The sequence below is a fragment of the Pithys albifrons genome, chromosome 1 (genome assembly GCF_047495875.1).
Source record: "Pithys albifrons albifrons isolate INPA30051 chromosome 1, PitAlb_v1, whole genome shotgun sequence".
Lineage (NCBI taxonomy): Eukaryota > Metazoa > Chordata > Aves > Passeriformes > Thamnophilidae > Pithys > Pithys albifrons.
The window spans coordinates 13918679-13942485 of NC_092458.1; positions in this window are offsets into that span (position 1 = coordinate 13918679).

Here is a 23807-nt window from a genome sequence, read left to right on the forward strand (position 1 = left end):
AGATTCTATGATTCTAACTTTCATACTACATGCAACACCTCAGTGATACAAATCCCTGAGGAGGAAGCGGTGGCAACTGCTAGACAAACTACTCAGCATTGCAAATCTTTGACTGCTATATTACATGTAATATTGGATATCTTGGTGGAAAATTAATGTGTTGAGAATGCTGTGACCAGACTGTTGGGACTGCCTTGTAGAAAAGCCAGTTACTACAGTACTCCCAGAACAACTCAGGCATTTTTAAGAGAAAAAAAACCTCCCAAACCCCAAACCAAAGCCTTCCTTTCATGTATTTTGGAGTTTTTTATTACTGTTATTGTAGTAGTTGCTCTAAATTTTAATTCAAAAACTCGACAGATACATTTTGAAAGAAAGTAAGCAGCTTCAAAAGAGGATAAGGTTTCAGGCAGAAAAATGGTTGTAAGTCAGGTCCCCTGCATTTGACTCATCTGTGAAATATAAAGACCACAGAAATGTTGTGACCTGTAAGCAGAAAGATTAAGACTCATTGTATTTCCATGGGCTATTATCACAGGAAATTATCTGTCTCTCATTTCACATAATTTTTAAAGATTCCCTCATTAATTTTTTTTTAAATTATTATTATTATTATTGAATGCTTTAGTTCCAACAGAGAAAAACACATTAACTTATGTCTTGCTTACCAGATTCAAATCACAAATCATGTTTTGGGGCCAGATGTAGAGGCAGATTGAACATAGTAGGGAATCATGTACTTCAGAAATCTACACAAAGAATTTTTTGGAATCTGGGTATGTCTATCTTGTATTGCCACTTTTCTTACTATCATATCAATATTTTTCCCAAGAGATATGGAGGATTCCCGCCTTCCCTGCCCCCCCCCTCCATTTTAGCAATACATTACATTTCTCCATTTTCAAAACCTTATGTAGAATGGTGTTGCTAAACAAGACCTGTTTCCATTCACAATCTGAGGGGATTATGTCATCCAAAAGTCCACATCCATCTAACTGAAGCTGTGTGTGTTCCCTCAGAAAGTTCCAAGATCCAGTTACGTAGCAAGAATGAGGTACTTACAAGCAAAAGAAAGGCTTCATTTGTTTCTGATTCAGTCAGATTGTCTGGGATAGTAACAGAACTGGAGATTTGGTCTCAGGAAGATGTGTAATGTCTGACATTATTTACTTACTGATAGTCTAACAGCCATTAGTTGAAATTACTCTCTCTCTCACTTTGATTTCAGAATCAAGGATGAGCATAAATGATGATATATATCCAGTTCCTGAATCTACTTCTGGTGTTCAGGTGAAATATTTATGATGTCTTTACCTATTGTTCCACTATTAAGAGGTCATGTTTCAGAATAAAACTAACAAGAGTAAAAAAGGTGAAAAATCCCCTGATACATTGTTATTTTATATATATATATATATATATATATATATATATATATATATACACAGTACTATACATATTTAGGTATCTCTGTATACACATATATGATGTATTAATGGTCAATAAACCCCCCTTCTGTGTTATAGTGTGGCATAATAATTTGAAGCAGTAAAAACTCCTGTTACATCCTGTCATATCTCTCCATTCATATGATAGAACAGTTATGAAGGAGACATGCTATTGGAAAAGATAGTGTCAATTTAGGCTTACATTCCACCTATGAAAGTCTCAGTGTGATATGAAGCTATTTCCCCCCATTTTCCAAAAACTACCACATTCTGTCCTTATCTCTGAACAGAAAGACTGCATGTGAAAAAGGTGTGGTCTCAAAGGCCTCTCTGACTGGTCTGAGACAGCACAACTCAAGAGTGTCTTTGCAGGTGGAATCAAAGCTGGTGTTGGAAAGCTCTAGACTGTGGGAGAAGTGGGGAAAAAAAAATCACCTTTACTTTTCCCTCAGCACAAAGCCAAATCTACATCCTTTGTTATCCTCCTCCTCTTTGAGACCTCATTAAAGAAGAACTGATGTTCATTTTGATATTTCTGTGATGATTTCCTAGTTATATGGGTTATTCTCTGCTTTGTAGAGTTGATGGAGCATGAGAACCACGGGAAGGGCTTCAGAAAGCTCCTGTGAATACCCATGTTTTTCTCTGCATGATCACAAAGGTGATGTTGTCAGTTTGAGCCACCATGAATTCCTTAGAGAAACAGAAAATAAATAAAAAATATGATAAAATAATTAGAGCTATATATTCCCTGATATAACGTGTTTCATTTATATATCTGCATTTAAAGCAGAGAGCTACTAATTTTCTCAGTCCACTCAGGAGAACTAGAGCACAGCAATAGTAAATGATTTGCCCAATATTATCCTGTGTATGAAAAGTGACCAGAAAGGAAGACCACTCACCTGATTTAAGCCTTTGGCATATACCCTGAGACAAGTCTGTTATACTATTTCCATAAAACACAGTATAAATGGCTTAACAGAAGAAATTTCCATTCAAATAATAAAAAATAGCTTCAATTTAATTATTTGACCGCTATTATTAACTTTAAAATTTATTTCTTCACTACCTGTAGGAGAAAGAGGGTGAGAGACAAAATTGGAATGACCTACATGTGCTCATGAAGTAGAGTTTACAGCAACAGAGGCAATTGTCACTTGATGGTGCTGTGGCTCCATGTCTGTCTTTTTCCAGCTTTTCCATATTACCACATCTGCGGAGTATAAATCTTATCCAGCAAACACAGATCTCAAAAGTTCAAATAAAGACCATAGTATCAAAAGTGACTCTAGCAAGGAGCCAACCAACAGCAAGGCACTCAGGCCTGAGGAAAACATACGCTTGTCTGCGAGTGTATGGTGGGTGCTTGATGGACTGCTTACAGAATGGCTACAGTGAGTTTCCAAGTGTTAAATGTAAAGAAGCAGCAGAGGAAGATGATGAAACAAGTCATCTGAAACCAGAATCTGAAAGTTTAGAGTGTCACCAACATTTTCACTCCTATTTTACATTACTTTTTGCTGTATTTTCACAAGGACTTTAGACACAAGTGGTAAACCTATAAATCTAGAGTTGAGATGTAACAGTGAATGGAAAATCTCACTGTTTAGAATGCACATAGCTGTCAAATATCTACACCTACAGAGAGAACATTAGCATAATTAGAATAACTCAATTATATTTCGGAGGTGTTGCAAAAAAAAGAAGAAGCTTTTCAAGGAATATAGTTACCTAAAAATATGTTTACATATTAATTCATGGGGCTTCAATAAACCTTTCTCCAAAACAAAGTCTCAAACTTGTAATCTATTACCAAATTCAATTTTCTGTTTTCTTGGTTATTTTTACTGGGAGATGGAGAAGAGGAGGCAGCTGAGCAAAATAAAAATAGAATGTCTAATTAGTAATGTTGCCCATGATTTCCATTTTAAGACCCCGATTTCATTTGTTTATAAGTTTGCCAAACTTCAGCCATCTGGACTGAAATGTCTCAGCTTGTGGGCTGACTAAAAGAAACCAAAAACTTAAAAAAAAAAGAAATAAAGCTATCCAGGCATTTTTAGCATTTGGAATACAAGAAAATACTTAGTTGCACTTTGTTATAAAAGAAAAAAATTGTGACATTTTCTCTGATAATTCTGGGTTTTTTTCTCCTGTAATAAAAAGTCTTGAAAAGTAGTAGAGAGAGTGCCTGTGTCAGAAATGTGACTTTTTTTTGTCTACATTACAAAAAATCTGCACAGGTAGATCAAATTTAAAGATTTTTATTTTTTATCATTGCATATTGCATTTCATGGACATTCTTATTTTGCCCCTTTTTTTTTTTTAATCAGTGGAAATACAAATGGCATGGACAAAATGAATAGAAACTGAAACAAAGCAACTAAACAACTGGGGCTTGGAATGCCATATCCAAAATCTGAGAAAGGAGAGACTGGATGAAAGATTTGAGAAGAATGGTGGAGGTGTAGGGGTAAAGCTTTCACAAAATTCTGCAATGAACCTATGAACACAAGCATGTATTTCTGAATCTGAAATAGTACCTAAAGTTTTTCTGTCCCATCATATATCTTCTTGGCATGTCTCTATGAAATTCAAAGGCCAAGTGTTCCTTCTTTAACTGTAGTCTGCACAGATAAGAACAATGTAGAGCTGTTATTCTAGTAAGTCAAGTGCTAAAGATGTGTTTAGTGAACCCTGCATCATGAAAGACTTGCTATCAAGTGTAGGGTTTTTCTCTGATATAACCAAGAAAATTTTACTATGTAACTCCCCTAATTCTTAGTGTAGCAGACAAGTGTTAAAAAGAGCTCAGTGTTGCTCAGGTAATTAAAGACTATATTGTAATGTTCATGCACAGAAGGAGGTTTACACTAACATTTAAAAGTCTGATCTTTCATGGGGCTTTTCTGAGCACTCAAAAGAATATATTTGTAATATGAAGTTTAAAGTAAAACAGGTGCTATGTGCAATATCAGGAGTTCTGAAATCTTTTGAGAGTAAGAATATAGAAGATTAAGCTTATCAGAGATGTGCAATCTTCTGTATGTTTTCCATGGAACACAGAGGTAGTAATTCTGATATTTTTAAAGTATATTTATTTTTCACACGAGCGTGCGCGCACACACACACACACACACACACACACACACACACACTCCCCATAAGTATCCTGGTTTTACACCTCAGGTTGTTTTCCATAGGCTTTACAGGACTACTGTCTAAAAGGCTTTTCTGAATAGGAAGAGACAGTCTGAGGATCTGTACAACAAACTAGATCCTGTTCAATTTTTGCTTCTGTGATAATCTGTGAAGTTGGGCAGCATATTTTATTTAAGTACTTCTTGGTACAAATTCATGTATTTAAAAAATGTCTTTGACCTCAATATATATTAAGTATTTGTTTGATAGTGGCAAAATGGAGTCTTGACTATTTTACAGCCTCCCTGCTACAAAATGTGAATGGGATTCTCCAGTGTATTCCTTCCTAGTTTTCTGCAAATTATTTAGACTGCAAAAACATTTTGCTTCCCTTATGTACAACGTTATCAGCCACTCAAAGCTTCTTATACTTGCATAGTGTAACAACACACATTTAATGCTTTAAGCATAAATTTAATCTTACACAGGAGATTAAACATTTAACATTTTGCATGAAAATAACTGTCGTGATTTCTGACAAGGTTTTCGTGAAAATTAAAATAATATTGAAGGATGAAGTGCAAAGAACAGACAGATATGTTCAGAGTACGTGCTGAGAGAAATGCAAAACTGATAGTAAATGGTTGTAAGGGTGATCAAACAGCAGACTCATGAGGGCAAGCATACCAGCACAGTTATGGTGAACATATTGCATAAAACAGCATAAAATACCCTTGATGTATAATGAAGAATATAAACACACCAAAAAAACACTAAGGAGAGAAAAAAAAAGGAAGAAAATGCTTACAGTGTGAATTTGCAAGCAGTGCCATAGCAAAATTAAGGACCTAAAAACCTGCTGGAAGCTGGCAGTGCAGAAGGGAAGAAATATTAACCTCAGGGTGATTTCCATCTGTTACTCCTAACTAATTTGAACCAGCTGAAGTCAGGTAATGTAGTATAAGTATATGTATAACAGGCATAATTATAACTTTACACCTTTACACCTGAAAAAGGTATTATTAATATAGGTTTTATTTTACCCAGGAGGAAAAACTAAATCTTTTTGATTTTGTTCTTTCTTTTATCTTCCATACCAACAGTTATGTATTTCAAATATGTCTAGTCATTAAGAAATTGATGCTCTAATGAACTTAAATTACTGTTGCAATGAATGATAATTAAAAATCAGTGTATAACAATCAGTAGTCTTTCTATTCTGATCTTGAGTGTAGCTAGTAGATATTGCTACAAAATTAGTGTAATGACATATTTTAAACGGGAAAAAGTACTCCTGGATTTTAACAGTGTTAGGCATTTTCCTTTAAGTTACTTCAAAATTATTTTGTTCTTCAGTAAACAGGAATAGAGATGAGTCACTCTCAGAAAAGGTGTAGCAAAAATGCTATATTGTTGTGCCAATGTGTAAAGACTGTGATGCATCTGTTCTAAGAGCAAGAAACTTCATCCAGACTTCTAAGCTTAGCTCCTGCAGCCCCATACTCCCAGTGCCCTGCATTAAAGAGCAGGAGTGTAATTTATTTTTAATCATTTTTTTAACATTTCCAAAGTCAAAAATAGCAGTTTTAGTTCTGTATTTATGGCTTGGAAATGAATACAAAATAGCTCTTCAAAAGAGTATTTTTAGTTGTTTTTAAAATAATAGTGATTCTAGAATATTTTGTGTGTCAGGATCATTTATTTATACAGATTACTGTATATTTATATAGCCTTCACTACAAAACTCATGAGAATTACCTAATGAATCTAAACTATAAACATTTTTCTTTCCACTGGGAAGGGATGCAGGCAATATGTGCTGTCAGAAGGACTAACCTACCCATTTGTCATTTGAGTGTATCTGCTTTGGAGGCCTCTGTTATTGAGGGCAGAAGAGAGAAATGACACCTGGACATGCTCAGCACAAGGTGTTGATGGTGGCCTAGTACAGCATTTGCTCTGTGCTTCATAGCACCAAGCTCACAGTAATCTTCTAAAGACATAAATGCACACATTCACACACTGAGCACAACACAAAAACACTTAAGCAGTCAGATATTTATTGTTCGTTTTCCCACAAAAGACAGAGATAAGTGACTGTTTTGCCTAAAGCTGTATTTAGCGGCAGCCTGACAGAAGTTAAAGCAAAATGTAACCGAAGTGCCCTCAGTAATCCTTGTTATCCGATTGCTAGATCTGGTAGGGCTAAAATTATCAAATATCAGCAAACTGTCAGCATAATTTGTACCATCTTCTGCATCTACAGAGATCTGACATGTATTGGTTGATGATTTATGCTTACCTACCACAACCAGATATTGTGTAAGTTTTCTTGGACTGCAAGGCTACGCTTTTCCCTCTGCATCCCTGTTGTTCTTTGGTCAGCAGCCACCCTGAGTCTGCAAGGTGTTCCAGGGAGATTTGGTTGCCTCCCCTCTGGGTTTGAACCACAGCAAGTACCTGCTTGGTCTTTGACAGTCAGGTATCACTCAGTCAGGTACCCTTCTTGCCTTCAATATGTTATGAGGTTTTCTCTGCCCATCACTTATTCAGCCACTCTGGCTGTGTCTGTGCTGTGATTAGTCCTGGCCCACAAAACTGATGAACAACTGCATGACAGATGAAGACCATGCCATGTATAAATGTGAAGAACCATATTCTAAGCATGAAAAAGTTGTCCCATCTGATATTATTTGCCTAAAGAGTTCAAAGACTGTCTATTTTTTAGTATCATGACCATACTAAGTGCTGTCTTTTAATTCAGAAGTCTGTAAGAATTCCTTTTGAACAAATTCTTAGCCTGCAAGCTTGAATTGCTACATCAACAAAAAAGTAAAAGAAAAAAAAGAAATAAGGGTTTAGAACTATTAATCAACTAATCAATTATTTCTTTTTAAAAATTGCCTTTTTCTAACCTAAGATTTATTTTTTATTTGTTTATTTATTTAGTGGTAACAGATAACACCACTGCACTATGTATAATGAAAGAAATTAGACTAGTTACACAGGAATCATATCTGGGTACTAATGCTTTTCATTAAAAACTACTGAATACCATCGGCCAGGTGAGGGAAGAACTAAAATAGAAGGACAACTTCTTTCTTTTCTTGAGAAAATAGTTTGCCATTCAGTCTTCTAAAACTTCCACTCTCTACATATCTTAGAAAATGGTGAATGGATTCCAAGATTCAGACTTACTGTAATCTAAGGGGTATAATCCAGTATGTTTGTTAACATGGAAAAATTCTCTCCTTGTGGGAAACTCAGCAAATTTTTCATTTATATCACTTAGTCCAGCCACATCTTTCTTCATTCACAGATGAAGTCCAAATACTAGAATTGACTTAAAAAATTTGGTGCATTTTATGCAGCTTCATAAGAACTAGGATGAAATAGTATTAAAAAAATATTAAAAAGAAGATTGTTAAAGATTCAAACAAAGGAAGGTGGTGTTGGGAGGAGTCCTTCAGAGAATTTTTCTCACCCTACCAACACAAAAGTTTGGTCATTGGAGTGCCAGGACTGAGTTCAAAAGAGTGGCTGATGACCTTCAGATTCCAACTGAATGGTGGGGTGGAGGCAAGAAACAGAACCCCAGCACCTGGGGGTGGCAGAGGTTTCCCCTGTGTGCTGGCTTGACTTTTGGTTTTGGACAGCTGTGGAACAGGAGCCACTCCATGTTAAGCTGGTGAGAGCTCTTTTTCTTTTTCTGCTCCTTGCCTTCCCCCTCCATCTCTGGGCACTCCGAGCTTCAGAGAGAGAGAGAGAGAGGAGAGTCACGGCTACTTCAGGACTCGCTGCAGACCTTTTCTTCTTGGGGACCAACTTGGACTGCAAGGAGATTCCTGGGAATTATCACCACTCCTCCACTCCCAGTTTTTCCTTCTTTTTGAACTGAGGACAAGGAGAGAGAGAGAGTCTGCTTTTCTCCAATGAGAAAGGCTCCATTCTGTGCCACATGAGTTGCCCACCCCCTTGTCTCTGTCTCACTGGGAAAAGACTGAGAATTCACCTTGCAGCCAGCCGAGGTGTGACACTGACACTGTCCATGAATATAACTGCACCGGGAGGAGCCTGACAGGTTTTATTTTTGGGTTCTTCTTCTGTTTTTTTTTCTTGTTTGTTTTTTGTTTTTTTTTGTTTTTTTTTTTGGTGCTGGGGAAGTAGTTTGCTCTGGTCTGTTTATAGTTATGTCTGTATCTACATCTACATATATATATATATATATATATATATATATATATATATATAGTGGTTAAGAACACTTATCCTTCTTATATCCAGGTAGTAATTAAAGTTCCTATTTCTTAAATTTAATAAGGAGTGACGTAGTTGTTGAGGAGGCATTCTCTCCTCTGGTTTTGGTCAACACTTTGGTTTCCCTCAAACAGTAATTCATTGAAATAGATACAATGCTTTTATTAGGGAAGAGAGTTGCGATAGTGGTATTTTCAGGCTTCTACTCATCCAGCTATGTTGTTCAGGCAGTTTATAATGTAGGGAAACACCCATATTACTGTTGTGATACCAAAGGGGGGTTTGATTTTTGATTTTTTTCATTTTTATAGATTTTAGAATTACTTGTAACTGTAGTAAATGTAGATTTAGTGTGCTAATATTTCTGGCAGCTTAAGTTCATTGTTTATGTGTCCTAACCCCTACCATTTATCAGTAGCTCAAATTCTTTTAGTTATTTAGTCTTGTTTAGACTCTCTTCAAGGCAAAGAGCTGAAGAATATCAGAAGGCCTGCAGAATGAGACATAAACACGGAGCAGAGTGACTCAGAAATCAGAACATTGGAAGAACTCCAGAAGCCCAAAGAGGAGGAATGATGAAGAGGAGGTCTCACTGACCCCAGACCCAGTTTCTGGGATGTGGAACAAGGGTGGGACCAGGGCTGGACCAAGAGATGTGTGAACTGAGGATTGGATGGATCACATTATAAAAACCATGGAAACTAGAGCTTGAGCAGGTGCACGTTCATGCCATCATGTATTCCTCTAGGCACTAGGCCTGATATTAAAGGAGTTTTGCTTTTTATGTTATCCTACACTAACTTGGCTCAGAGTCCTGCTTTGTTGGGGTCTCTCATGGCATCAGTTGCTACCTACTAGTTTCTAAATGTTCACAGTTTGCCTTCCAGAGATACTTCAAAGAATATATACCCAATTACATTTTCTTCATGTACCCTGTTGTTTGAATGCTCTTTAAAATGATTTGCATTACAAAATGGATATTATAATTATGTCGACTCTAATAACACAATATAAAAATATTATAAGGTAAGTGGTATCACAGATTTTATATTCAGAATAGATCATTAATTAATGCTATCTCAGTATGTTCAGAGGAGTGAAATGGAAGAGCAATAAATAGCAGTAGCTGTGGTGGCCTATATTCACATCTCATGCTGGATTCATTCCAAAGGTTTGTCATTCATCTTGTTATAAATGGTCATTTGTGTTGGAGCACAGAAAGTGTTCAGATATAATGTGAAACATTGCTTTCTCATTTCAAAACTCACTGTAGAAAAAGATCTAACTTTTATCATGCCAAGCTAGTGGACCAGGAAAGGTGGGAGAAAACTTTGATCTGAAAAGATTAACTCAAGATTTTCAAGTAATGGGTGAATTTATGACAGCATTTCTTAAGGAAAATAGAGTTAACATGTTTTCAGTGATCCCATATGCTCAAAATTTAGTTAGAGTCATACAGACCACCTAGCACTAGTAACTTTTGTGCTGTGGTGTACAAACTTTTCATAAACCCCAAAAGCTTGACTAGTTTTAATCATACAAAGATAGAATAGCTTGGGTAGGAAGGGGCCTTAAAAACTCACACAGTCCAGTGCCCCCTGTAATGAGAAGGAACATCTTCAACTAAGGATGTTCAGAGCCCTGTTCAACCTGACTATGAATATTTCCAGGGGGCAACCTATTCCAGTGTTTCATCACCTTCACCACAAAAATTTTGCTTTTTATATCTTAGTTGAAATATTCACTTCTTAGTATACTTACTATATAAGTGTGGAAAGAAAGGCTTCCACTGGACTGAAGCAAAAATGTTGAGTACCTCAGGCTTCCCCTCATCTGTGATTCCCAGCTTGCTGTTCATGCTAATTGGTTGGAGAGGTGGAGGGGGGCAAGACACACTTTCTTTGAACCAGGCCCTTCCCACAAAGTCCCAAAACAAATGAGAATAATCAAATCTTATCTATTCTTATTAGCAAAAAATTAAATGTCATCCTGTTACTACAGTGTCAAAGTATGTCAATATAGTAACAGAACAGTGCTCTCAGGATTACAATCTGCTCTCTTCATAAAGTTGACTTTATTTTCAATAAAATGCATTCATTTCAGTTTGACTGTTTTCCCTCTTTACAGAGAAAAGGAATTGTATTGTTTCCTTTCAGGTATTTTGTTTCAAAATATCGCTTCTGTATTGTATTTGATAACAAACCAGGGATGAACAAAACCAAACAACCATACAAAGGAAAAAAAAAACCCAACCAAAAAACCAAAACAAAACAAAACAAAAAACCCCTGAAACAACAAAAAACCCCAAACATTAAGAAGCTATATAAACCAGAAATTGGAAACTGCTGAGAAAGTGCATCTAATGCAACAACTCTCCATGCATGCTAGTCACAGAACTATTAGACTGGCAGATTTGGTATTTTTTCTCCTTAAAGGGCTGTGAGCACAGCAAGTAGTCTCAGTGTTTGCTTTGAGGCATAAATCACTGTGAAAACATCTTACTCCAATAAACTGGTTTAGCTCACAAAACTTCCTTAAGAGTCTTGTGTACCTTTAGTTTAATTTCATTCTAGTTTCTCTTTAGATACAAGATTTTCAGGTACTGAGATAAGGGATATTTGTTATTAATCTAGTGCATTGGTGATCTGTGTTAAATTAATCCTGGAGAAAGGAATGAGGAAAGCCAGAGATATATAGGATCCCACAATAATAGAGTGTGTTTGTCATGTTTAATCTACTGTCTATTGCATGCATATCTAATAAATATATGTGCATATATGTGTGGGCAGTTAAATGCCTCCCTGACATCCGATCCCATCAGATCTCGGAAGCTAAGCAGGGTCAGCCCCGGATTAGTACTTGGATGGGAGACCTCCTGGGAAATGCCTGGTGCTGTAGGTTCTAGTCCCGAGGACTTCACTGTCACTGTCCAAGCTCGCTCGGCCGTGGCAGATGAACCTCAGGACTGAAACGGTGGGGCCAGTTCTGCGCACGCTGAGCCTCACCTAAAATCCACTGTGGAGGCTGGAAGGGCACACCCATGTGGGGACAGCCCTTACCAAATCTTCGTTTGCGAAGTTTGGCCATACCTACCTTACCTACCTACCTTATATAAATATATGTATTAAAATACATTATGACTATTGATACAGAACTATTTATTCAAGGCTTTATAGCAGATGCTATTTTGAAGATGTGGTCTATGCAATAGTACCTGGCATGTATGTCATGTTCACTGCTCTGAACATATATTCTGTACCTTCCATAGTGTAGGTTGCATGGTGTTATCCTGCCAACAGAGATTTTTGCTTGTATATAATATTAGAAGAACATTTCTGATGGGTCTGGACAGAATATCTACTCTCAAATTACAATTTTTGAGTATTTGTGGAATTATTTTCTGATTTTTATACATTCATTATTAAAATTAATTTTAGAAAACTGCTTATCGCTATATAACAAATTCTTAGAGGAAAACTGTTTCAGCAAACCTGATTGATGCTAGCTGGTTGACAAAGACACTGTGCAATATGCAGTTTGCTTTTAGAAAACTGCAAATGACTGTGAATAGAAGTTTTGAAGCTACTTTCAGGGTGGCTTCATTGAGTGTTGTGAAGTATGCTGCCTTCTGCAATACTACCCACGTCCTCAGGTGTTTGCAACAGTCATAATCCAGGATGCAAAATGAAAGATACAGAAGTATTACACTAGATGGGCAAGAGACCAGCTGTCTTGGTGTTCCTTTTTTAAGCCTAAATAAAACGAAGTTCAGATCTGGAGTTTAACCCTCCTCCGCCCTTCCTCATGGTAGCAATCACATCTTTAGCTGTTCATTTGCTGAAGCCACATTTATGCCTGTCTCCATTCTCCCTCTGTTCAGAGTCATATATACTGTTTGTATTTGAAAAAAAGAAGATGAGAACTCAACCTCAGTGCTTTATGATTTAAGAGGCTACAGGTTCTGAATATTTAGAAATGAAAGAAATCCAATTCTACTTTGATTCAGTTACAGAAGATGTTGCACTTTCAGTTATCATAGTAGTTGATTTCTGGAATAGATCTCCTTGTGCTGAAGAAAAAGTTGTTCTTGACAAAATAATTAAGTGATTGAAACCTTTTCCTTCTGTCCTAGTTCAACAGGTGGGACCGGCTATCACTGTGTGGGGGTGATCAAAGCTGTGTATTCTACCCCCTCTATTCATTCCCCAAGGACAATGGACCATGAGCAGCAGCTGTCCAGTGAGTTCACACCCAGCCTGAGGGGGCGTGGCTGCTAATGGGCCATCAACAGTTCAGGGATACCCCATGACTCCCAGAGTTAATCACCCATGGTGTGAGTCCCCGCCCAGGGGTAGGGACTGGGTGCTCCCTGAGGGTACATAAGTGGTGGGTAAGACCTCGAGAACAGTTTGTTGGATCCAGAGGAGCAGTAGGACCTCGACAGGAGAAGACCATCGCTCTTGACTAGACTACAACCACCACTCTCGACCAGACTACAGCCATCACCTGCACCAACAGGTTTCTCACTTCTTTTTGCTTTGGACTTGGGGGGAACCACACGGGTCTCATCACAAGGGGCTAACAAACCCCTTTGGGTTTGTTCCCCAGGACACTGGGTTATACTGCTGAGTTTTGTGAGTTGAAAGCAATTTCTCTTTGTGTCAGTGTATTTATGGTAACATCTTTCATTAAGTTGTAACTCTGACTTCAAAATCTCTCTTGCGGTGGGTCCATTTCTCCTGCCGGTTTATCTTTAAACCAGCACACCTTCTTAAACAAAAATTCAATTTATGAGGCTTTAATTTTTTTCACTTTTCTTAATTCTTGTTTCAACTTTACTAGAGAGACACTTATCTTCTGTCACACAATTATTGTTGCCATTCTGGAGGACTGATTGTTTCTTCATAGACACCCCAATTGTTATCCCTTAACTTGGCTTGGATGTGATAGAACCTTGTCCTGATGGTCTTCATGATTTATATATTTGCTGATAAAAGGATACTGTACTAAAAAAGATCTGCTGTCCATCCAATTCAGCACTCTTTGAAGAAAAGCTGTTTATATTGACCAAAGCTAAAGTGAATCATAGATGGTAAATTTGTTTTCCCTTAGGTAATATTGAGGTCACCTGCTTCCATAAAGATCTCTTTGCAGTTACCAGTAAATATCAGTTTAGGAATTCAGACATAGTATTTTGTCTGCTTTCAGTATGTCCCCAGTTTTGGCTAATTTATAAAGTGAACACACAAGAAAAATTTTTCTTATAAAGGTTTTGATTTAATTTTTTTAAAATTTGATACATTTGCAAATAAAGTGGAACTACACATCCTGCTTGGCTCCAGCTACTCTATTACAGACAGGTCATGACTTGGTTGATTGTCTCTGACAGTGAATAGTTGAGGATGACCATTGCCTCAGATTTGCCAGCTGATGTCATTATTTCCTAGTCTACTTCAAGGAAAATAAGCCAGATTAGTTTAAAACATTAATTTTGATTGAAAGTTTATGGAGCAGATCAACTGGCAGACTAGTGAGACATGGCAGTTGATAGGATGTGGCAAGATTTTGGAAACTGAGACTGATTCCTTTCCAGAGGCACAGCAGAACCTGAGGATGCAATGTGTCTATGTGGTGAGTTGTACCAATCTCTTTTGTTATGTTCCTTAGCAGAATATTTCTATTTGGAATTTCTGATAAAAGGAGACCTCTGGGCTCTCCTTCTTTCTAGCTACTGTAGTTGCTGATTTCTGTGCTTGCATTACAGAGTTTGAAATGGTGACTTACAGAAGGACTCCATATTCACCCACTACTTCTCACAACAGGGAAGGAAAGCTCTCATTTTCCAGGTGATGAAGGAGCAGTGACACTGCCATATTTTCAGTAATTTTTATCTGTTTGGCAAATTGGTTCAAATATATTAGTAGTCTGCAGCAGCAGGACCCGTTTTTTTTTTCAGCTGGTTAACCTTGCCCATTTCACCACAGTTCTCTTTTAGTTGCTCAGCTTGTGGCAGAGCATTAACAGCAATTTACATTTCATCTCATCACTGATCGATCCCATTCACCCGGTTAACACCTCTGTCACAGAACAATGGAGGTATTCTCTAAAATATTGTTCTTGGCTCAATAGGATCGATTAAATATAAATGCCTGTTACTGTTCTGTGTTTCAATGTCTGGCTAGCTGCTAGGTCTCACGCTGTGTGAAATTTTATAGTACATCGTCACAGGGTTTTTTTTTCCTTTTACTTAAAAGTGAAAAACTTGAAAATCCAAAGTAGAAACAAATTTTATTTTTTATTACCAGCAATTGCTGTTATATGGTGCACGTTAATAATGCCAAAATTTTGTGTTCTGGGGATTCATAATGGTATTATTGAAATAAACTTCGATTTTAAACCAATATAGGTTTGACAGAATTTCCTGTTCCTCTATTTTTGTGGCAGAAATCAGTCAACCTGAACAGCAGCCACTTTGTCTCCCCTTCTGTAGGCTACTTGTGAGTTACATATATATAGGCTTGCATCCTAGAAAAATCAATGCAAAATGATTCATCTGTTGCTAGGAGGTGTTATGAAATTTAAATGACAATGTGTTAGCTACTGTTCTTGAGGCACTATTCAGTGCCAGAAACATATTTATTTCAATGACCATATGGCAACATCATGTTTTAAGAAGCCTTGGGCTATTGCTCCAACCACTGGTCCATGTGACAGGGAGCTGAATCTCAGTCTTCAGTTCAGGAGTTCGCATTTTAAAGTCAGAAGAAATCATGGCATTACCACTATCATGCCTGGGTGCCAGTATGGAAAGCAGCATATCATGTGAAGTGTCACCTCTTCATATTTCAATGCACATAGACAGAGGAATTGTAGAAGGACCTGTGCAGAAGCCAAGCATCAACTTTTCAAGGAATTTTCATCTGGGCAGAAACATTTCTACAGAGGTATCTTCAGAGTAGTGAGTCACATCTGGCTTTTTGGATCTTTATTTAGCATATAGGAATGGTAAAGTTTGCCTGAGTCTTGGTCTTCGTTTTTATGCCTCTGTCAAACTCCCGGCAAAAGTCCACAACTTCATTTAAGTGCCTCCTAGCCTTGTAATAGTCAATGAAAACATGCAAGATTATTTTCAGTGTTGTTTCAAATGGTGTCTTCTGAAAGTAGCTGCATTTAGTTAATGTGATCCAGAGGTTCGAGTCTCCTTGTCTGTCCTCATTCTTATGTAGAAGCAGAGGTGCGAAGACATCATTGCCAGGCAATGCTCTGAACAAAGCAGAGTTAGAGGGTATTTAGCTGGCTTTTATATTCAGCAGCCCAATATTATATGTAGGACAGTTAAATCCAGTTCCATTCACTGCCAAAGTAGGAAACAAATTAGTGAGCCAAAGGTGAAGGAGAAACTCTGGCTCCTGTCTCTCCAAACACAAAATCTGGCTGAAGTAGTGTCTCTTCTCTTTCCACACACACTGCACACCACACGGAAGGTGTTTCTAGTGTTTGCCATCATCACTGTTATTCATCTCATATTTATTGTAAAGAAAGTTTCAGAGCAAAGAAAGACTTCCTGTGTCTTTTGGAGCTTTGTTTTGGTCTATCTAACCATTTGGATCAGAGACAGAATAGTTGCACAGTAACATTGACAGTTCTGCTTATAGCTGAGTTTGTTGCATTGAACAAATGCTCTCATTCTTTCACTTTTAATCAGCCCACAGATGATCTCATTTTGACTCTCTATTTGGGGTTCCCACTACGGTTGTAACAAATTCTACTTAACCGTTCTGTAAAGCTCGTGATCCATGAAACCTGGGTTTTGGTGGATTTCTACAGGGAACACATATGACATAATAATGCAGACAAGACACTCCTTAAGAGGCAGCTTGAATAATATCTGAGACAATTTTGTCTTTTTCTGAATAGTAACACTTTCAAACTGACACTAAATTATTTTGAAAATGTTTCATGTTGGGGAAGACATTTTGATCCTGCTTACAGTATTTTGTTCAGAACACCATGTTGCAGAAGAGGGAATGACCAAAACCTCAAGTAGATGCTGCATTTTAGAGAAATTATTGTTGCATGGGAGTATGGAAAGTTGTTTCAAAGACTGAGACTTTGTGTAACTAAACCATTGCATTGGTTTTAATTTGTTTTGTCCTTCAGTTTTGTAGTGAGAATTTTTTGTTTGTTTTGTTTGTTTGATTTAGAGTGCTTTCTTTCTTGTTGGACTGCTAAGAGTTACACTGGTATTACTCATTTTAAGCTACTGAAAATACAAAAGAACAATTTATGGAGTTAAAAACACACATTTAGGTCTTTCTTACTCATTAATGTGGCTAAAATCACATACATAAGGTTCAACTGCTAAAATATATGTTGGCTTAATTGTCTGAGCAAGGCTGGGCATATTCATGACACTGAGAAGATCTTCCAGCTTGGCAGGCCAATAAACCTGTGTAATACTAATCAATTAGTATTGAACATAAACCCACAAATATGTGCATTTGTTTTTGCTAGCTGTAATGTAGATAATTATTTATTGTACCTTAATTGTCAGTTTTGTTTTATGTCTAAAACATATTGGTTTAGTAATAATGACAAAGAGCCTTCTTTTACCTAATTAATTATGTAACTGCCTTATTTCAAAAACCTCTCATTTCAAAAAGTCAGGATAAAGACATAAATCTATTTTCTACTTTGCTATGACAGTTCACTTAAGAGTGTTATATTTTTTGTATTAACAAAATAATACAGAAATGAGAAGTTGAGGAGAATCACTAATACTCCTGACCATTTAGTGGATTTAGAATAATATACATTAAATACTTTGAGATCTCCCGTTTTGGAAGAACCAAGTATTCTGTTTGTATTCTACAGTGTTTGGCACACTGGAGAAAATTACCTAATCTGAGGTCTGTGAACAATATTGGGAAACAGATAATTCTACTAGGCAACCATAAAAAGGGAAAATTAATGAGACATCTTCACAGAGCGTAAAAGATACACAATCCAGAAAATGTACAAGCCAGGCAACTTATTCTGTAGAAAGTTTTGGGTTTATGTGCTTTTGGGTTTATGAGCTTTTGCAGAAAGAGGATCAGATCAGGGAATACTTAAGCAAACTGGACATGAGTAAGTCCATGGGCCCTGATGGGAGTGCTGAGAGATGGCCATTGTCATTGTAAGACTGTTCTCTGTAATCTTTAATCCATTGTGGAGACTTGGAGAAGCATGAGAAGACTAAAGAAAAGTAAATGCCACTGCTATATTCAAGACGAGCAAGAAGGAGGACTTGGGGAACTACAGGATGGTTCACTTTGAACTCTGTGAATGTGTTAAAACAACTAACCATGGAAGTCATTTCCAGGCTCATTAAAACATGTGAATGATCAGGAACATTCAGCATTGCTTCACCACTGGGAAGTCTTGTTTGACCAACTTGGTAAACATCTTTGATGAAGTGACTGGCCTTGTGGACAAGGTGAGAGCAGTGGTTGTTTTCTACCTGTACTACAGTAGTGCCTTTCCTGTAAGACCGTCATAGAGAAGCTGTTGACAGATGGGCAGATCATGAAGTAGGTTGAAACTTGGCTGAATATTTGAGCCCAGATGGTGCTGATCAGCAGCACAAAGTTTTGTGGGATGCCCATGACCAGCAGTGTATCCTAGGGGTCAATAGTTCATCACAATCTTCGTACCTGTCTTAGATTGAGCTGGTAAAACGCCAACTGCCCAACACACTGTCAGAGCTTTCCTCCCCCTGTCAAGAAAAGGGAGGAAAGGGAAAAAAACCCCTCAAACTAGTTTTATGCTTAAACTAATTATATATATTTATACAGAAAAGGGAAAATTAAGTGAAAACTACAATATAACACACACTTAAACAAGTTAGATATAACAACAATTTTTTACCTCCCACCGAAAACAGATTCCATCACTCTAAATCTATAAGCACCCTAAAAGACCCAGCAAGAAACAGAAAGTATAAAACAAAATGTTTCTACTTCCCTGAACTCAAACAAAATGCAAGTAGCAGCAGCAGCAGCAGCAGGGCCCAGATAGCAAGACAGCAGCTGTATGTCTTGCCTCTACTTCAGCCATGATGGAACTGAGTGAATAGCTCCCACTCCTGTATTCATAATTCAGGTTTGCATCATCTGGTATGAAATATTTCTTTGGTTCCTTTGTCAGGTGATACCTGTCTCTTTTAATCTACGTAGATTCTTTGAGCCTGCTAATTTGAGGTCTAGCTAAAACTACCACATACCCTCAGCAAATTTGCGGGTGACATTAAACTGGGAGCAGTGCCTGATACCTTGTCCAGAGGGTCATACTGCCATCCAGAGGGACCTCAGCAGCTGGAGAAATGGGCTGTCAGAAACCTCATGAAATTCTACAAGGAGAAGTTCAAAATCCTGCATCTGAAGAGGAACAATCCCAGGCACCAATGTATGCTGGCAGTTGCCGAGCTGCAAAGATCTTGCTGAACACCAGACTAGATATGAGCCAGCAAAGTGCTCTTGCTGCAAAGAAAGCAAAGGGGCCACAAGAGTGAGCACCTGACATATGAAGAAAGGCTGAGGGAGCTGTGGCTGCTCAGTCTGGAAAAGAGAAGGCTGAAGGGGGATCTTGGCAATCTATATAAATACTCAAAAGGAGGCTGCAAAGAGGATGGAGCCAGGCTTTTTTCATTGGTGCCCAGTGGCAGCACCATAAGCAATGGACACAAACTTAACCACATAAAGTTCCCTCTGAACATCAAGAAACAATTTTTTACTGAGAGGGCAACTGAGCACTGGCAGAGGTTGCCCAGAGAGATGGTGAAGTCTTCCTCCTCAGAAATATTCAAAAGCTGTGTGGACATGGTTCTGGACAATGTGCTCCAGGTGGTCTTGTCTGAGCAGTGGGATTGGACCAGAGGATCTCCAGAGGTCTCTTCCAACTTCAACCATTTTGTGATTCTGTGTGAGTCTGATTTCATTGTTTGTTTGTTTTTTTACCTTAGTCACTGATGTCTTTGACATCGGAAAAATGTCCATCCTCCTTATCAGTTGTGTATATTAGGCTGAGTAATCGGAAAGACAAATAAGTTTCACTGACTGACAGTTCCACTCCTCCCCTCAAAAGTTTAATATTTATAAAAGCTCCTACCTTTTAGAATAAATGGAGTAACAAGGCTTATGTGTTTCAGACAGGAAATGAAAATATCCAGAAGTTAATTAAAATTCAATAACAGAATTTGATCAGGTTATTTGCTTTTAAACCCTCCCATCTGTGGAACCAATAATCACAACTGGTATAATTATCCAATTGTTGTTCAGTATATAGCAATCTTATTACTGTAAACAAAACACTGTGTTAAAATTAATTGCTTTTTAATGATGCCTTTTGTGCAATGGCTACACAGCATCTATACTAAAATTAACAACTTGGAATTTAATGTTGTGTATACCCTGGTTCCACCAACTCCTTCCACCTGGCTGGTGAAGAAATGCAGAGCACATCTGCAGCCTTCCAGTCCTCCTCAAAACATTCAAAAAATCCTTATCTATTTGTAGATTACACACTTCAGATGAAGTGGAAATATGACATCTCATCACTCTACAAGAATGTCTATTTTATCTCTTCTGCTTCATTTTAATTTCAGTCATTTTTTCCTGACATTTATTGTTCATATATCAATAAATCTTTCACAGTATTGTCTATTCATTAACACTTTGCAGTATCCATATATAACCCTTGTAGTGTTTTTTGTTTGGTTTGCTTTTTATTTTTTTTTTGACTCACACCAAACCAAGTTCATCTGCTTAGCATGAGCACTGGGAGTCCTTCTGTGACAAAAAAAATCTTCCAACAATTAAAAAAATATTCAGAGCCATCACTTTGTCCTGCTGAGTAGTTTCTGTGTGTAAGTCTGTTATTCCATTCTATCTTTGCATTTTATCTTTCTCATCATGTTAGAGATGGTATTTTCTTCTAGAACAGATCACATGTCCCCAACTCATACTAGCTGAAGACCAGATGTGACAGAACTCTCTGTAGAAATCCACAGAAGGTGAATGCAAGTATTTGCTTCTCACATCAACAATACTTCTTTCATCTTATAATTTGCAAATTTTCTGGGGATAACAGCTATTTTTTGCATGTTTCACTGACATAAATTTTAAAACTAGAAAGCTTTTCAGTTGCTTGAAATACTATTCTAGAAAATTTCTGTTGATTGCAGCATAATCATAGCTACACATTTAACCCCTTACTGTTGTCCAGATACACATATAACAAATCACTGGGTGTCTCTGAACTCTTTATTAAATACTATTTACTAGGGAACTCTTAAAGTCTGAACCCTTTTTTTCCTTGAGGTCTGATCTGTTTTCCCTGAACTCTTCTTTAAAGCTAGATTTTTCCAAGTCTGTTTATTTATCTTTCTACACTGTTGTCCCACTTTGGCCTTCTCTCTCCATTTGACCCAAGCAACTTTAAATACTTAATTACATGAAGTGTATAAATACTTATATACCTTAACCTGAAGTTAATTTCATAAGCACTGCAGAGAAGGTTCCTCCAGAGGACTCCTTCACTAAGCTTTGAGAGTCTGAACTGCCCACCATAGGTTGTAGGTAGGGTTGAATTTGCTGTCTGTGATGTGGTTCATCAATGGATCTGAAGCCAAATTAGACCAGTTTGGCCTTACACTCTGAAAATCAAAACCACGTTTAGCATTGTGATTATAGTAGTTTGCCTGAGTGGGTGAGGAAAAGAATATTTCTTTATCTATAAAAGTATTCTTTGTTTGAAATATAATATTCCCTAAAGGTCAATTTCAGGGTTGATGGTTTCCCTAAACTTCTTTAGTAAATTGAGACAATTAAGCTCCTCCAAAGGACAGGATTATTATAAAATGCATATGTACCCTCAGTAAGTGTTCAGAGAAGTGAGAGGTTAATTTCCTTAGTTTTGTAGCAGTACCTCCCTTAGCCTCGTTCTGGTTTTGACCATTGTAATTGTGAGCTTTTCAGTGAATCTGAATTTTCACTTTGTTTTGTCTCTTCATTTAATTCTAAAATAGACCAAAAAAAATTAAAATTAGCAAATAACACATTTTTTCTTATTGATAAGATTAAAAAAGATCCTGGATTAAAATATGTGCTATCTATGCATATTCATGGAGCATTTCAATTCCTTTTAGTTACTGCATATAACTGAAAAACAACATTTCTGGATATTTTCAATCAGTTTTCAGGATTTCAATCAGTTTTACTGATGATGTTGTCATGTATATGTAGATTTAAGGAATTCTGTCAAAGACAAATACTGACAAGGCCTTTAAAGTGTACTTCAGGATAGTTCTACAGTCCACCTTTAAGGCATAGGAAACAGGATCACATGTTTAGTTGATTAACAGCTGGATTGTACCAATAATCCTGATATTGCATTGAGTGTGAAAGGGAAGAGACACTTTTGAGCCAGAGAGGTAGTAATTATAGTTATCAATGATACGTGCTAAATATGAACCTTTTGACCTAGGGAGAAAAATATAATAGCATTTCTAACTCTGAATTTTATTGAGAAAAATAAATAAAAAACTTCATCCAAAATAGTGGTTTAAGTCAATTTATTTAAGGGGATTTAAGGGGAAAATGCCACATCTTGAAGTTTCAAATTCAACTGCACAAAGATATTTGTGTCTGTGAAACACATATGCCACCAATAGAAGGTACTGGTGCAAAGAAAATTTTTTAAAATCCCAGGTTTTATGGAGTAACAATATGTCACCAAGATTCCTGGAGTGACAGCTGCTTCATTTCTACTTGTGAAATTTAACAATAGGAGATATGCAGAACACAACCTGGCATTACTTCTGGACTAGAGATTATAATGTATATTCTCTATATTTAATTCTATACAATATATTCTCAGACTTGAACATGTTCCTCTTGTATTTAGCCAGGCAAAGTCACAGAATCATAGAATTGATTGGGTTGGAAAAGACCTCCGAGACCATCAAGTCAAATTTGGTCCAACTCCAGCCCTTTTACTAGATCATGGCACTCAGTGCTACATCCAATCTCAGTTTAAAAACCTCCAGGGATGGTGAATCCACCACCTCTCTGGGCAGCCCATTCCAATGCCTGAGCACTCTCTCTGGAAAGAATTTTCTTCTGATCTCCAGCTTAAATTTCCCCTGGCAGAGCTTGAGCCCGTGCCCCCTTGTCCTATTGCTGAGTGCCTGGGAGAAGAGACCAGCCCCCACCTGGCTAGAACTTCCCTTCAGGTAGTTATAGACAGTGATGAGGTCACCTCTGAGCTTCCTCTTCTCCAGACTAAACAAACCCAGCTCCCTCAGCCTCTCCCCATAGGGCTTGTGCTCCAGTCCCTTCACCAGCCTTGTTGCTCTTCTCTGGACCCACTCCAGCACCTCAATATCTTTCCTGAACTGAGGGGCCCAGAACTGAACACAATACTCAAGATGTGGCCTCACCAATGCAGAGTACTGGGGAAGGATCACTTCCCTGGTCCTGCTGGCCATGCAATTTTTGATACAGGACAGGATCCCATTGGTCTTCTTGGCCTCCTGGGCACATGCCAGCTCATGTTGCGCTTCCTGTCAATTAGTACCCCCAGGTCCCTTTCTGCCTGGCTGCTCTCTAGCCACTCTGTGCCCAGCCTGTAGCGCTGCAGGGGGTTGTTGTGGCCAAAGTGCAGGACCCGGCACTTGGTCTTATTGAACTTCATGCCTTTGGAATCAGCCCATCTCTCAAGTCTATCCAGATCCCTCTGCAGAGCCCTTCTGCCTTCCAGCAGGTCGACACTCCCTCCCAACTTGGTGTCATCAGCAAATTTGCTGATGATGGACTCAATCCCCTCATCTAAATCATCAATAAAGATGTTAAACAGGACTGGACCCAACACTGACCCCTGGGGAACACCACTGGTGACTGGCCGCCAGCTGGATGCAGC